This window comes from Diabrotica virgifera, chromosome 1, assembly GCF_917563875.1.
Source record: "Diabrotica virgifera virgifera chromosome 1, PGI_DIABVI_V3a".
Lineage (NCBI taxonomy): Eukaryota > Metazoa > Arthropoda > Insecta > Coleoptera > Chrysomelidae > Diabrotica > Diabrotica virgifera.
Genome location: NC_065443.1, coordinates 291,186,010 through 291,201,699, shown reverse-complemented (window position 1 = coordinate 291,201,699; position 15,690 = coordinate 291,186,010). Strand labels below are relative to the sequence as shown.

General features: G+C 34.3%; 1 protein-coding gene across 2 annotated transcripts in view; it reads right to left on the bottom strand.

The window, feature by feature from the left end:
- Window positions 1–15,690, bottom strand: part of LOC114329749 (uncharacterized) — a 278,805-nt gene that overhangs the window by 165,020 nt on the left and 98,095 nt on the right. The window lies entirely within an intron of this gene.

Below are 15,690 nucleotides of genomic sequence, written 5' to 3'. Positions count from 1 at the left end.
GCTTTTAAAACCATGTTAAAAGACACTTTAAGTGCAGGCAGTTTTATAGCAAACTTAAAAAGGTTTCTTAAATGGACACATTTAAAGACAATTTACCATATTAAATGATTATTTAATCCCATATACTACATATAGGCCAAAAAATGTTTACATGTTTTATGATAGGTAGATATACGTATTTGTAACCATAAAATAATAAACAGTACTTGGCTATTTCGGACTGTCAAGGTAGAAAAACACTTGCGCACATAACTTTATTAATAATGGTTAACAAAAATAGGTATAAATAACTCACGCGCCCTAAAATGTCTGACTTTTGGCGATTAACAAATAAAAATAAAAAAAAATTAAATTTACACCCCTGTTTCGCTCTAAAACAAATGGCCGACCCTTTTGGTCATGAAAGAAGAGGGGATAAGTTTAATTTTATTGTTTCGAACAAGAAGCATAATTTAGTCTTTACGATAACCAAATTGATTCAGTTAAGAGTGTTTAGTTTTAATATAGCCTACTAATTGCTTTTAAGAAAGCAACTTTAAAGAAAACTAAAAAAATAGTTTTAAGGCATATGTTTTACTGACATAATAGTCTTGAGATCAAGTAGTTTTAATAATAGGTTTTATTAGTCATATTAGGAGAATCTTTAAAACTGCAATAAAACTAAAAGGTCACAAACTAGAATCTAATAAAACCAAACAGTCCGGAAGTTCTTTATAAAACTGATCAGTTTTAAAGTGAATTGAGAATAAACCATTTTAAAACTACAATAAGACAAATTATCTATTAAGATTAATTAGTCTTTTTTCATACTCTTATTAGATTCTTTACAACTAGTGACAAATGCTTAACAGTGTTAAAGTTCTGGCAGTACATCTACAAGCTAACTTTAAAACCATTATCTTTTTATTTACCATAATAAAACCTTTATAAACCTTAAATAAAACTAAAATGGTGCTACTTGGGCCTGCATCATTACTAAAGATACAAAGATGTTTACCAATTTTATGAATTCTTTTCTTATACAAGTTTAAAGTTGTTCCCTCTCTCTTATGGCGCTACACCCCAAGTTGGGATCTGGCCTCTCCCAGCATCCGCCTCTGTCCCTGGCTGCTCTCCTCTTTAGCATTGGTTCTCACTTCGTCTATCCACCTCTTCCTCGGTCTTCCTACTGGCCGACGTCCCACCATGTGTCTGCTAGGCGTTCTACTACGTGTTCTGTCATTGTCCATTCTTATAAGGTGACCTGCCCAGCCCAAAGTTGTTCTCATATAAATAGCAAAATTTAAATACAAAAAATGTCAATGCGGAAATATGTTTTTCGTACTAGTTATAGTTTTTAGTTATGTTTTCTATAGTAGAGATCTCCATATCGAAGGCAACCGGATGCCATCATCTCTTTTATTTAGAAAATTTGGCCGATTTTCAATCTCTATGGTTTCTCAGATAATTCTTGGTTTATAGAAGCTAATGCGGCTATGGCTTTGGAGTGTTCAAAGTCTTTTGTGACCTGTATGAAGATGGTGTTGGCCTAGAGCTGAAACTAATCGGAATTGCGAACAGATATGGAATGTTCATAAATGCTATTTTGGATTCTACAGTTGGTTTGGCCTACGTAAGATCGGGGGCAGTCTGAACAGGGAATTTCATAAACTCCGTGTTGCTCATTTGGGAAGATGTCTTTGACTGATCGGACTAGAGATGGCAGTTTTTTATGGAGAGTAAACTGGCAAATGATGGTTTGTATCCGGAATTTTGGATTTTTTCGTGTTACTATGCTTTCTCTTTTGGTTGTGCAAATAAGAGTTCTGGAAGCTATATGTGGTTACAGTAAAGGGAATTAAAGCGTTTAAGTATACACAAAGAACAATGATCCGTATTTAACAGTGGTAAAACTAGGGAACAGAAGGCAAATAAAAGCAAATGTAAATTATGAAGAAATTCCTTTTGTTATCCAAGAAGAGAAAGTAATGATACCTTGGACACGAATGTCTAAATGTATTGTCTATTAATTTACAATCCTCCCTAAGGGCATGTATTTAACTAACTATGTATTAATTCTTTTTCGCGGAACAACAGCTCTTTATTGGAATGAAGGCATAAAAACAACTAGCAAATAAATTCGATACGGCATTACATCAACATTTCCTCATTCTTAACTGGTTTCTTGTTGTAGTCGTTAATTAATAGTTTCTAGTTTATGTAGTTGTCACTCTCTGTTAAAACATGGACCATAAAATCCATCAGAAATAGGTCATTTCATCAATAAAAAATACATAAATTTCGTAGTATACCAGACGCGGAAATTGACATCCTAATTATATATAAAAAAAAGTTTTAACGCCCAGCCACAGGATTTTTGATAGTGTACCTATCTAACATTGTTATAATGCAGGAATATAAGTTATTCAAAAAAATTAGTAGGTATATGTATCTGTATTAAATTATATATTCAAAAATGTATTTATTAATAAAAAATGAATAACCACTTTCAATTTCGTTGCAACACGAAACTACAGGCGCATCATTATTCCAGTTCAATCAGAGAGTGCAGCAAGCACCTCTACCCGTTTCGAAACTTATTATTTTCTCATCAGGAGGCACATATCACATATTCTGCTCTCTCTGACCCAATTAGGACAAACCCTGGCGTGCAGTCACGGACTGCAACGAACGAAATGGCATTGATGGCTTGCAAACTGTAGACGCCTCGGAGGTGTTACCAGAGAAGGTTCCCATTGTTTTCAGTCTGGTAGAATGTAGAACAACATTTTTTGGTGTTGCTTTATGTGCTATTAGATTGAAAACTTAGTCTTTTGCTAGTAGTTGCTGCTAGGGCATCCCTGTCATTTCGTTCGTTGCAATCTGTGATTGCACGCCGGGGTTTGTCCTATAGTTGGGTCAAAGAGAGCAGCATATGCGCCTCCTAATGAGAGACTAATAAGTTTCGAAACCGGTAGAGGTGCTTGCTGCACTCTCTGATTGAACTGGAATAATGATGCGGCTCTAGTTTCGTGTTGCAACGAAATTGAAAATGGGTATTCATTTTTTATTTACATGTTTACTCTGATTGGAGATTGGAGTACGAAGGGAACCATTCTCGTTGGAACTTTACCACGCTGAGCAGATGGGACGTGAATTATAAATTGTAAAATTCCCTCATCTTCCTTAGCCTCAGCATTCGTTATGGCTTGCAAATTGTAGAAGCCTCGGAGGTGTTACCAGAGAAGGTTCCCATTGTTTTCAGTCTGGTAGAATGTGGAACAACATTTTTTGGTGTTGTTTATGTGCTATTAGATTGAAAACAGTCTATTATATTTATATATTTATTACTTAAAAGAAAGGAAAATTAAAGGACTCACGGATGGACAAAGACGGAAACAGAAAGGAAGTCTAACTGATTCTGATGGAAACATTATCTTGGACAGACAGAGTAAAATAAGAACTTGAAGAAAATACCTAGAGAAACTATTTGAAGACCAAAGACATAACATATTTGAGCTAGAAGAAGAGGTAAATAATGAACCAAGAATATTAGTTTATTCTGAAATAACACAGCTATATCCTGGGTTGACCGAATTACTAATGTGGAAGTCCTGCGTAGAATAGGAAAAGAGTGTGAAGTGAAATTCTCATAACCATCAAAACAAAAAAATTAGAATATCTAGGACATGTAATGACAAATCAAGAACGTTACGGCCTTCTCCAACTGATTCTCCAAGGGAAGGTAAATGGTAAAACAGGACCGGGAAGAAGACGCATTTCCTGGCTTCAAAATTTACGAAAGTGATATAACACGGCTACCACTGAACTGTTCCGCGCTGCGGTAAACAAAGTCAAGATAGCCATGATGATCGCCAACATCTGGAATGGATAGGCACTTTAACAAGAAGAAGAAAAACACAGCTAAAGAATGACAAAGCAGCAGGCCCCCCCAATAATATATAAGCACAAGCATAACTACTCAAAGTAATTGACAGCGGATCAATAGCAATATTCGCAAAGGTACTCAACAACACATACAACTCTGGAGAAATACCAACAGAATGGCTGAAGTTCGAGTTTATTGCACTTCTAAAACACCGGGAGCCAAAAATGCGAAGAATACCGTACGATAAGCACCATGATACATCTCCTAAAAATAAGAGAATTTACACGTTGGGTGAAAATCAAATTTCCTCCAACCAGTTCGGGTTTATAAATGCTGTTGGTACGAGAAAGGCTTTGTTCTCAATATAAGTCTTATTCCAGAGATGCAGATACGTCAATTGCGACATATATGCACATCTAGTTTATTACAAGTTGAACGAGAAAGCGTTTGCAAACTATGAAAGCACACCAAGATGATGCAAATACTAAAAGAAGCAGGAATTAACAACCAAGACCTGAAAATAATTAGAAACCTTTACTACACATCAGACCTCAAATCTCAAGCAAGAACACGCCGAATATGTGAAAATCATGCATGGAGTGAGGCAAGGCTGTATTTTCTCTCCTCTAATCTTTAATATCTACTCTGAAAGAATATTTATAGAAACTTTGCACGAAACTGGAAAGGCATTCTAGATATCCAGATCCAGATGAGGACATTCTTCAAAAGCCAAATCCTCTTTCTTGGTATAAAAGCTACGATTCAACATCTTCTCTGTCCTTTTTTATGTTGTTGAATCATGGACCTTGAACTAAAACTTGGAAACTGGACTGAACCTGGGAAGCTGGACTAAACCTTGGAAGCATTTGAGATGTGGCTATATCGGAGAATGCTTGAAATCCCGTTGGACTAACCAAGTCACAAGTGAGGAGGTCCTCAGAAAAATGAAGAAGAGCCGAGAGGTACTGGCAGATAAGATAAAGATCATAATGATCGTAAATGTTTATTGTTCTTGTTATTATTGTGATCTGAAAAGATTTTCGAACATTTGGCGCATGAATATTTTTTCTATCAGTATGGATCATGTCCTGCATGATATAGCCTACACATCACCAATACAGCCAAAGTGCAAAAGTATCTACTGTAAGGACTGGCGTGTAAGGCAATGTATTGCCCGTATCCCACCACTAGGGAAAATGTAATTTATTTGGGATAAAAATAAAAGATATAAGCCCTGTATTGGATACGGAAAGAAAACAAAGGATAGTTTTCAAGTGATGAACTAGTTGCTGGTATGAGCACATTGTGTAAATGTTAGGATATAACGAGTCTAATGCTCATAATCATATTGAAGGTTTTATTTACAACAGTTTGTGCGTGACAGGTTTCGGCGTTTACAATTTGTACGGCATCATCAGGCCCTTCAGAAACTGAACAAAGCTAAAAAATTAATGAAGCTGTGTTAAAATGCAGTTGCCCTAGGTTAAGTTTTAGGTTTAAAAAAAATGAATGGGTTGCATGTGTGAGTCCATACTATTGTAGTAAAGAAAAGAGAGACGTTCTCACAAACAATTTATTTTACAACTGACGACCGGTTTCGCTGTCTACAATATTCACAGCATCTTCAGGTCACGGTAAAAGTAAAATTAAATGTTTCCGGTATAAGGGAAGAATATAGTAGTATTCAATATCATACTTTTTCTCTATATTATGCTAAAGGGAGAGATGGTAGAGGGACAGATTTGAATGTAATGCATTAACAAAACCAAAATAATTGGCAGGATCTTGAGGGGATTAGTAAGGAAACACGACATTAAACCGTGAAACCAAAAAATTGTTAGTTATATATAAAGTGATGTTATTTTTATATTTTTAAATAATAGTGTATATTTTAATTTATTTGGGATTATTAGATGTTGTTCTGGATGTTCAAAAACTAATAGATGTAAGATTGGTTGTGCAATTTTCCTAAACCAGAATTGGTCAGTTGTGTATTAGTTGTGGTGTGATTGTGAAAATGTTTAAATTTGATTTGTTGGAGATATTGAAATTAAGTTGAACAATAGTAATTAGGCAAAAATTTTGCTAAAATTTTTTAATATTCAAAGTGTCAAACAATAAAATCATTAATAAATAATTCAGAATTAAAGTCAAGTGTAAAGGTAATGTACATGAAATTAAATTTATAGTAATATAAAGTTATGATTATTTGTGCAGCAATGAGATTTTATGAGATATTACTAAAAAAGTTAGAAAAAGGTAGAAAAAGGCAAATATGAAAAAATCATTCATTTATGTTAATATCTGTTGAATGTAATAAATAGTTGATTAGATTGAAAATTAATCTCAAAAGATCTTTGAAAAAGTTACCTGGTTGAGCTGAATTATATGGTTTCTTTGTAAAGTTAAAAAAGGTTTTTGAAATATTTTTTTGTTTTAAAGTCGATAAATAACACATAACAGATTCTCGAACGCACACAAAGGAGATGGACATAACAGGAGTTTGGGAATTTTTGATGAGGAAAGCAATCTGTGTACTACTACATCTTATTTCTTTTCGATTTTTAAGAATTTTAAAAATTCCTCTAATTTGAGTTTATTTACAAAGAAAACTCAAATGTTTTAGGTTTAAGTTTAACAAAAGGTAATAGAACAGAGAAGGTGGCACAAAGGTGTTCGAAGAGACACTAGAATAGAAAAGGTCTCTTCGAACACCTTTTTGGCACCTTCTGTGTTCTATTACCTTGTGTTAAACTTAAACCTAAAACTTAACCTAGGGCAACTGTATTTTAACACACAATTTCATTAATTTTTTAACTTTGTTCAGTTTCTGAAGGGCCTGATGATGGCGTACAAATTGTAAATGCCGAAACCGTTCTTTATATCCTAACATTTAAAGGATAGTTTCTTTGGAATCCAATAATTCGTTTCTAAACACTAGTCGTAAAAACCTACAATCCTTGACAATCACACACTATTGAAACATGTAGGTATGTGTAGATATTTCCTGTTACTTACCTATAGGTATGTGTAGAGAAATAAGTAGATAGGAAATAAAAAAAAGGGATATCTAGACAAGTGAACATTTTTTCGCCAAATTTGTCCGTATTATAATCCATCATTTCACATCTACATCAAATCCCTAATCAAACTGTAACAATTACGGCAGCAGATGACACACATACACACTCGTTTTCGGTTAATTATCAGCGGAACTTGTTTGTTTTTGGATTCTCGTGTGACAAAATAAATTTACATTACACATTTCCTCCTTTGGGAAAACGTTGCTTCTAGGAAACGGCTCAAATCGTTTGTTTTTGGATTTATGAAGATAAACCTGTCGCGGGTGAGAGATCAGCGTTTATGGCGTTGATGGAACGCGAGCGTTTTTTTAAGAAATTGCTGTGGCGTAACAACGAGTGTGACTTTTCATAATATCTTAGTTAATCAAATATTGTTGCCTTTTACTGCGTTGTTGAATGCAATAAAAGTAAAATAAAGTCTTGCGGTGTTCCGTCTCATCATTATCAATGTCTGATGTGTTCACTGTTGAACATAGATCTGTCACAGTGTCTTTTTTTAATCTCAATAATCGATAATTGGATCGATGGTATAATTGTGAAATACTTGAATAATAAACTATCACTGTTAAAAAAACTGCAAAATTGTTATATAGCTGCAAAGTGAAGATGATTTACAACGTATGCTGCACAAATTTAACATAACCGCCAGAAAATTTTAACATGTTAATTTCCTCAAAAAAGACAAAATGCATGGTTATAACAGTCCAATAAGATGTAAATTGGAGCTGGAAGGTCAGATAATAGAACAAGTGATGGAGTTTAAATAAAAATAGAGTTTAAACTACAAAGATATACGCAGGTAGAGAAAAAAATGAGCAAGTCAAATACTTGAGTTGTCTGCTAAGCAATAGTTAGACCCTGGAACTGATATAAAGAGCAGCGTAGAGCAAGCGAGGCAGCTTTATTAAAACTTTGCCAGCTTCTAACAGATCTCATATTGGATATCATTTTGAAATACAGGATGCTTAATTAAAATTTGTCTGTTTCACTATATAGAATTGAAGCATGGACGTTACGCGCCAGATTCGTTAACAAACTTAAAGCTTTTGAAATCTAATGAGTAGAATATCATGGTTAGACAGAGTCAGAAATAAGGAAATCTTATGTAGTACTTAACAAAGTCAAAAGCCGGCAAAGATAAAGAACTTTTTGATTTAACAAGTAAAAAGACTGAATAATTAAAATAAGGATGAGAGAGGTCTATGATATAAAAATGTCATGGCTGCGCCGATATTCGCCAATGGACGAACATCATCCATTAGTGGATTCGGATATCATAATTATGCGCAATGTTGTTAATAATAAAACGATTCAATGTTGAATGCTGATTACGATGGGTGCCTACACAGAAAACCACCATAAGAAGATTGATAATAAAACTCCGTTAGCGTTCATGTTGCTAGGATTGTTGATTATTTTTTGGATAATGGGAAACTTTTTGGAGGAGCGTATTATTTATACAAAATCGTATTAATTCATCTTAACTTACATGTAATTTTCAATGATCTGGTTTATCATTTTGTTAAACATTTTGCGACACTATACATATATACACGAAATTTTCGATTTTCTAAATCTGACTGAATTGAAAATTGGGCCAAATCCCATCTTAAAGTTTAGGAAAAGACTCGCCCATCCATATGTCATCTCTCCATTTGGGTCCAAGGGTGTGGATTTTACGGCCCTTCCCATTTAGGGTCTGTTTTTCGTTCTCGTCCCCAAAACTCTCAAAAATTTCAAAAATTTAAGTCCGATCTTTGCGGCTTCTAATAGTACTGATCATTAACTTTCCAACGCATGTTTAATTTTGAAAATCGGTTATACCATTCAAAAGTTACCGAGCTCAGAAATATTAGGACCCAATTTTTATTTAAAAAGGGGAAAATGTTTGTGGATATGTATGTATGTATGTATATTTTATATTTATTCTTGTAGTTATTAACGTCTCATATTAAAGCAATCGACCCAAATTTATTTCACAGTTTAGTTTCCTCGAGGGATCCTTTCTTTTTCTGTGAAGTGAAGTGAAGATAATGTAGACAATCACGGTAGACAATGACCCTGCTAGGAGTGCTAGGTACATTTCACGTGCAAGATCATATCACCGAAAAGCCAACTTTACTTTATAGCTGTTTATAACATTTAGTGGGCGTAGCTTTCATTAAATATGAATTAAAAATGTTATGTTATTCTCTGTGGGTATTCAAAACAGGTACTGATGCAATGAATACTTCTTAAAGTACGATACCTCAACGTCTCAAGGAACGAAAATGACACAATAAAGTTTATAAGGATCGGTAAGGGGAACCCACGAATTATAACTGAAGGTTTTATAATTTATTATGGGTAATGAGTTCATGATTTAGAAGAAAATGTACGTTACCAGAGGAAACTGGTGCAACTGTTGCACATGAAGAAGAAACGATGAAAAACGTTATGGCTCATAAAGAAGAATAAGAAAATTATGTATAAGAAAACTTGAAAACAAATTCTAATTTCAAGTAATGCTTACCACTTGGCTATTCATTTATTTTATATTTTTTTCTTTCTACACTTTTTATCTTTTATTTCAGGTTTGAGTGAGTATTTTTATGTTTACATTTATTGTTTAATGATATTTTATTGTAACACATAAATACTTCTGCCTTAAATCTGGGTTATTATTCACTGGGCTTCTTTAAGCGTTTTTTTTTTTAATTTGAACATGTTGTCATGAGGTATAAACACGTGACCCTGGTTAGAGATATGAATGATGATCACAACAGTGGTGACAGCGTAGAAGAAGAAGATGCGCCAGTTTTTAGAAGTATTTTAAACATTCGGCATTTTTTTACATTTGGGCATGTTATTATGAAGTATAAAGTGAAATCCTGCCCAGGGATATGACTAGTATATGGCCTAGTAGAGAAGCACAGCAGCGTCTGTCTCAGAGTCGACCTGGAACCTGGAACCGAAGGCAGTACTCAATATCAGGAGCGACTGGAATCATATTTGGGAAAGCAAGGGGTAACTATCCAACTAATCCTACTTCTGGTAATTCCAATTCCAATTCCCAATACGTCAAGAAAAGTTGAAGAGAACAACGGTCGTGGGCAGGTGTAAAATCATCATAAGATGCGAAGAATTACATGAGAGAGGGAATTACGTTGGAAGAGATCCGAGGAAGAGTTTGGTGTTGATATGTTTCTTGCGAATATATTATTGGTATGTTTATGCTGGCTTTAGAACTGTATATTTCCTTGTTTCCTTGTTAATATGTGGTAAGATGGACATAACTAGGACAGTGCAAGTGTCGACAGAATGGACCCAGGAAGCATCGCGAAATGGGGAAAAACACATAAACCCAATACAAAACGACCACTAGAAAGACTCCCAACATCAGCTGGACATCAACATCATACGAACAAGACCATGCCTTGCAAGAAAAAGACTAAGAAGAATAAGATGATTTGACCATCAGCCTGATTTCCACCATCAGATCTCGTGTGTTAGGTTGTTTGAGTTTTACGTCTAAGATGTCTTCGTACTTCTCCAACATGTCTCGTATGGCTAGGAAGGCAAATTATTGATACTCGTCTACTTGGAGCTTGAAGCAAAAGACATCTGAATAAACAGAACATCTATCAACATACATTATAACGATACAACTGTTATAATCGCATATAAGTTAGAGGATTTACAATAATTTCTTAATGACGTTGACAGAATAGGAAAAGTATTTGGCCTAAGAATTAATATTGATAAAACAAAGTTTATAATGGATAGCAGACAAGGACAAAACCAGGCCCAAATATTAGTAGATATCAAATCTTTGGAAAAATCAAATATGTTGGACGCATTATAAATGGAAAACTAGATAGTGGTGCAAGAATAAAGGGTCTATTGAATAAAAAGAAGTATTTGCTTTTACTTCCTCGTATTTAAGTATTTACTTAATAGTAATTGAATAAAGCATTAAAGACATGACTTTATTCAATTAGTATTAAGTAAATACTTAAATACTTGTAAGTAAAAGCAAATACTTATTTTTATTCAATAGACCCAATATTAAAACAGCCATAGAGAGATCTACAATGGTTAGATTCCAAAAATACTTGCTGGAGGAAGGTTTCCCTAAGATTAAGACTTCGTATAATGTAAATATATACAAATGGATCATAATAACATACGGCACTGAAACTTGGCCTTTTAAATGAAAATTAATGAGCCCCATAAAGGCATTCAAAATGTGGATATTGCCTTATACTACTATCTCATGGGTTGATCAATATGAACAATAAAATGTTAAAAAGAGCTGAAACCGAATCTGTTACAAAGCTGAGCAGAACTTGTTACAACGCAAGTTTTCTAAATTTTCCCATTCTAAATAGTTAAAAAGCAAGTTTTCTATTTGAAACATATCATTAGAGGTGATAAAGAGATATTAAGATTGACTTTAATGGGTAAGGCAGAAAGAAGAAGAATGGAGAAAGCAGTATTTGGGGCTACGAAATAATAAGACTTTAGTGCGGAATTCTAAATGCAGGTGAAATTTTTACACTTAGCAATTGATAATAGGGCTTTTCATTCACATTCATTTGTTTCGAGCTCCTGTCATGTGTCACAAAATATTAATATATCTACGTCATACGTTATTGATATAACCAATGATACAAACCAAAGACGTATGACGTAGATATATTAATATTATGTAACACATGACAGAAGCTCGAAACAAATGACAATCGATGAAAAGCCCTATTATGAACAAATCAGTACCAATCACTCAGTGGCGGCTCGTGATTTTTACAATAGGGGAGGCTATACCTAACTGTAAAATATCTAGACAAATTTGTACTAGCAAAAAAATGCGCCAAAAAATGTAATTTAAGGCCCCATCTTTTGACCATTTTTTATTTACATTTCATAATATCATCCTAATTCATAATTTCATGATATCATCATTTTAAAAATAGTTAGTCTAATAGTAAAAGTAAAAAGTAAAAGATACCTATGCATATCAAAATAAATACCTACATATTTGAAGTTTTGCAGTCCATACATAATGAAGCTTCAAATTTTTTAAGGTACTCAACTGAATTTTTTTAATTCTAAACGCGGCCTACTGAGAATTCAAAAACACGATAAATTACCGATATTTTGCTTTGAGTTAGAGATATCGGAAAAAGTTATTTGAGCAAGTTGTTCCAAATATTATTATAACCCCACATACCAAATTTCATAACAAAATTCGCACTTTTAGATTTTTCATTATTTTTAGTCAGGACCCTAAAATTCGTTGTCCCGAGACGCACCCAACCACCCAACGGAGCTGAGAAAGTACTCTGCCTCCCTTGGTGTATCTCCGGGCAGCGTGTGATGCCGCCGTAGATGCCACTGTTAGGAGACCGGGTCTCCTTAAACGCCTGCTGCGCTGCACGGAGCATTAGTAACGGAGAATGCTGGGCTTCTCGGCTCCGTTCATGCATCTCGGGATAACCCAGGGTCCTGCCTACAATAATATGTAATAAAACTGAGACGCGATCATGCGTTCTAATGCTAATGCTCAGTACGTATGGATAATTAGTGATAATATGGGATTTACACGTTGTATAATAGTGAGAGTAATTGTTGTTTTCGCGATTCATGATAAACAAAACAGTATAGAGTGTGTAAAAAATTTATGGGGAGGCTGAGCCTCCCTTGCCTCCTCTGACGAGCCGCCACTGCAATCACTGCATATGCAGATGATGTAGGTATCATTAGTAGGAGCAAGCAAAGAATAATGGGAGTGTTCAAGAAAATTGATCCTAAGGCACAAAAAAGGGAGCTTAAAATTAACAAAATCAAGTATTTGGCCATCAAAAAAACACCTGGCAATGAAAATAATATCGTAATAAACAACTATATTATCATCGATGATATTTTCACATAATCTGGGCACAGAAATCCGTGAGTAGCGAAATCGTACATAATAAAAGATTGATGAGATCGAAATTATTAGGCAAAAGAACCAAAATCGGGGGCGTAACAGAGGCCCCCGCAGCATGAAGCTTGCGGGGGGCAATCGATCAGGTGCCCCATCTTGTCGTCTGATATTACGTAAAAACCTGTTATTGTTATATTATTTTACGTTGTGTGTTTAAATTTAAAAACGTAAATTTCTAAATAGGCTTATTCGGCAAGTGAATCATGTCATATCTAGAAACTTAATCCTTTCCGGTCTCCCGAATTTTTATGGTGACGACAATAAACTATAATGCTTTGTACGTGATTATTAAAAGATTTGAGAATTGCAATTTGCCGAATTTTAGAACAATATTTCTAAATCTAGAAATGGGTTTTCTCTTTTCTTTACCTACGTTAAGTATTTCGATACAATTATCCAGAAGCGTAACAGAGGGCCCCGCAGCATGACCCCAATATGTCAGGGCCCCCATCTTGTCGTCTTATATGTGTAAAAATGTGTTGTTATATTATTCGCGTACATACGTTTTTTAAGCAGTGCAGTATTGAAAATGAAGTTGCCCATCCGAATTAATAAAATTGTAGATATATTCGCTGATAGTAGTGCACGAAGAAAGTTGTTTATCTCATAGAATAATAGTGTAATACTGCATACTAATGTAATTAGTTAGTAATTTTTGTTCTCTTTTATTCTATACCAATAAAGCTGAAAAATGTAAGTCGTCATAATGCATGATGTATTCGTATAGTAACTCAGTAAGTGACAGTTTTGAAGTGAAATAATTATCAGCGTCACGACGGACGTGCGGTTATCAGCGTCACTTCAAATTTGGACTTATGCCGTTGGTTGTTTTTACTTCGGGGGTGACACGCCTTCCTGGGGTGAAAAACATACGTTTAAAACAAGTTCGGAAATGTATAAATTGACTAATTATAAGCAAATTTTGTCCTATAGAGTTTCTTTATCTGCAACTGGAAAGTGCAGGCAAGGGACAGAACAGAATGGCGTAGAACGCTTGAGAAGGTCGAGGCCCTCTAAGGGCTGTAGCACCAGGATGATGATGAAGAGTTTCTTTATCTATGTTAATACTTTTCAAGTTATTTGTGAGTGAAAATTTTTAAGACAAAACTTGGTCTAAGATATGGCTGTTTAAAATTTGCATATACTCGTGATTAGTGACTCGTTCAAGCCCTTTCAACTAGAACCCTTTCAAAAATAAGCGCTTTTGGACCGGTGAAACTTAGAGGTCATATAAAAAAAAATAAGTAATTTGTAAAGCGATAATGATTAGTTTCATTTGGGGTGCTAAATAGTGAGAGATTTTCACAATTTTTTTATCAAAAAATGGAATTAACTGTATTTTGAGCGTAACTGGCTTAGTTTTGATGCTATAAACTTTTGTAAAAAATAGAAATAAAGCTTTTTTAAACACTTTAAAAAGTTCTAATGAGCTTTCCCCGAAAAGTATTTCATTTTTTAGTTATTTCACGTTGAAATATTCGATTTGGAATTTAACGAATAACAAAAACTTTTCATGAGCTACAACTTTTCTTTTACTGGGTCGATAGACTTTTTGTTTTATTTTTTTATGTTACATTTTTGCTAACAATATTTTTTTCGATCAAATATTTACTCTTTGACTATTTGACACTGAAAATTACATAGTATCGCCATATTTTATGTTTATGTACTGGGCTGTAACACATATAGGTATATATAAGGGCACAAAAGAGGTCTGAATTGAAGCACGTAGCCAGACAGGAAAAAATCAATCCAGGATTCTGATGCCAAATGAAGAAGATTTATGAATAAATGACAGACAACCATCTACACGCTGCAAGCGTATGGAACTTGAAAATTAAGAGGCGTTTTTTTGTGGTAAGAAATTTTTCGTACAGTTTCATATTTTCTAGTTTCAAAAACTAGACTACTAACATATTGATAAATATATTGTAGACCAGGGGTGGGCAAAGTGCGGCCCGCGGGCCGCATGCGGCCCTTTATACATTTTTTTGCGGCCCGCGGAAAAAAGTAAATTATTTTCATTTAAAGATTTTTTTAAATTATTGCTAAGATTAATAAATAAATATAGATAATGCAGCTATTAATTGACACTTTCGCAGCGGGTGAGTTTTTCGCAAATTTTCAACATAACCGGGCAATTATTTGAGTTTCCGGCACAGAATTTTGTTGGCTCCCTCAATGAAATACATGAAATTTCAACAAATGGAAACGATATTTTTGAACTAATCAGGAACTGTTTGAAAAATTTTAAATTAACCAGTAACCACCTAGTAAGTGTAACAACCGACGACGGAGCACCAAATTTAAGAGGAGCAAATATTGTAATGTTGAGAAAACTTAATGGTCCAAGAGCTGTGAGACATTTTTGAGTAGGTATTTTAGGCAACCTGAAAATTTTTCAGCTGACTATTCCATGATAGCCTAATACAAAAATGCCGGTCTGGCTGGAGGGTAGCGGTTATTTTCCCCAAAAATCCCCCCCAAAGTTAAACAAAAGGGTAAAAATTGTTATTACAAAAAATATCATTGACGTGACTTTAAAGTAAATTTATATATTCAAATATAAAGAAAATAAACAGGCCATGCGATTTAAGGGCGATTTTAACTCTGCAAGATACTTGCATGGGCGCCCCAGGATTATTTTCAGGGGATGCATCTGCTTCAGAAGATTTCATCTGAATCTGTACATACTATTAAGAAGTATATAATATACAACTATACATGCATAGCTATGTATGTACATTCCTTCCGGACAGGAAGGTGCAATT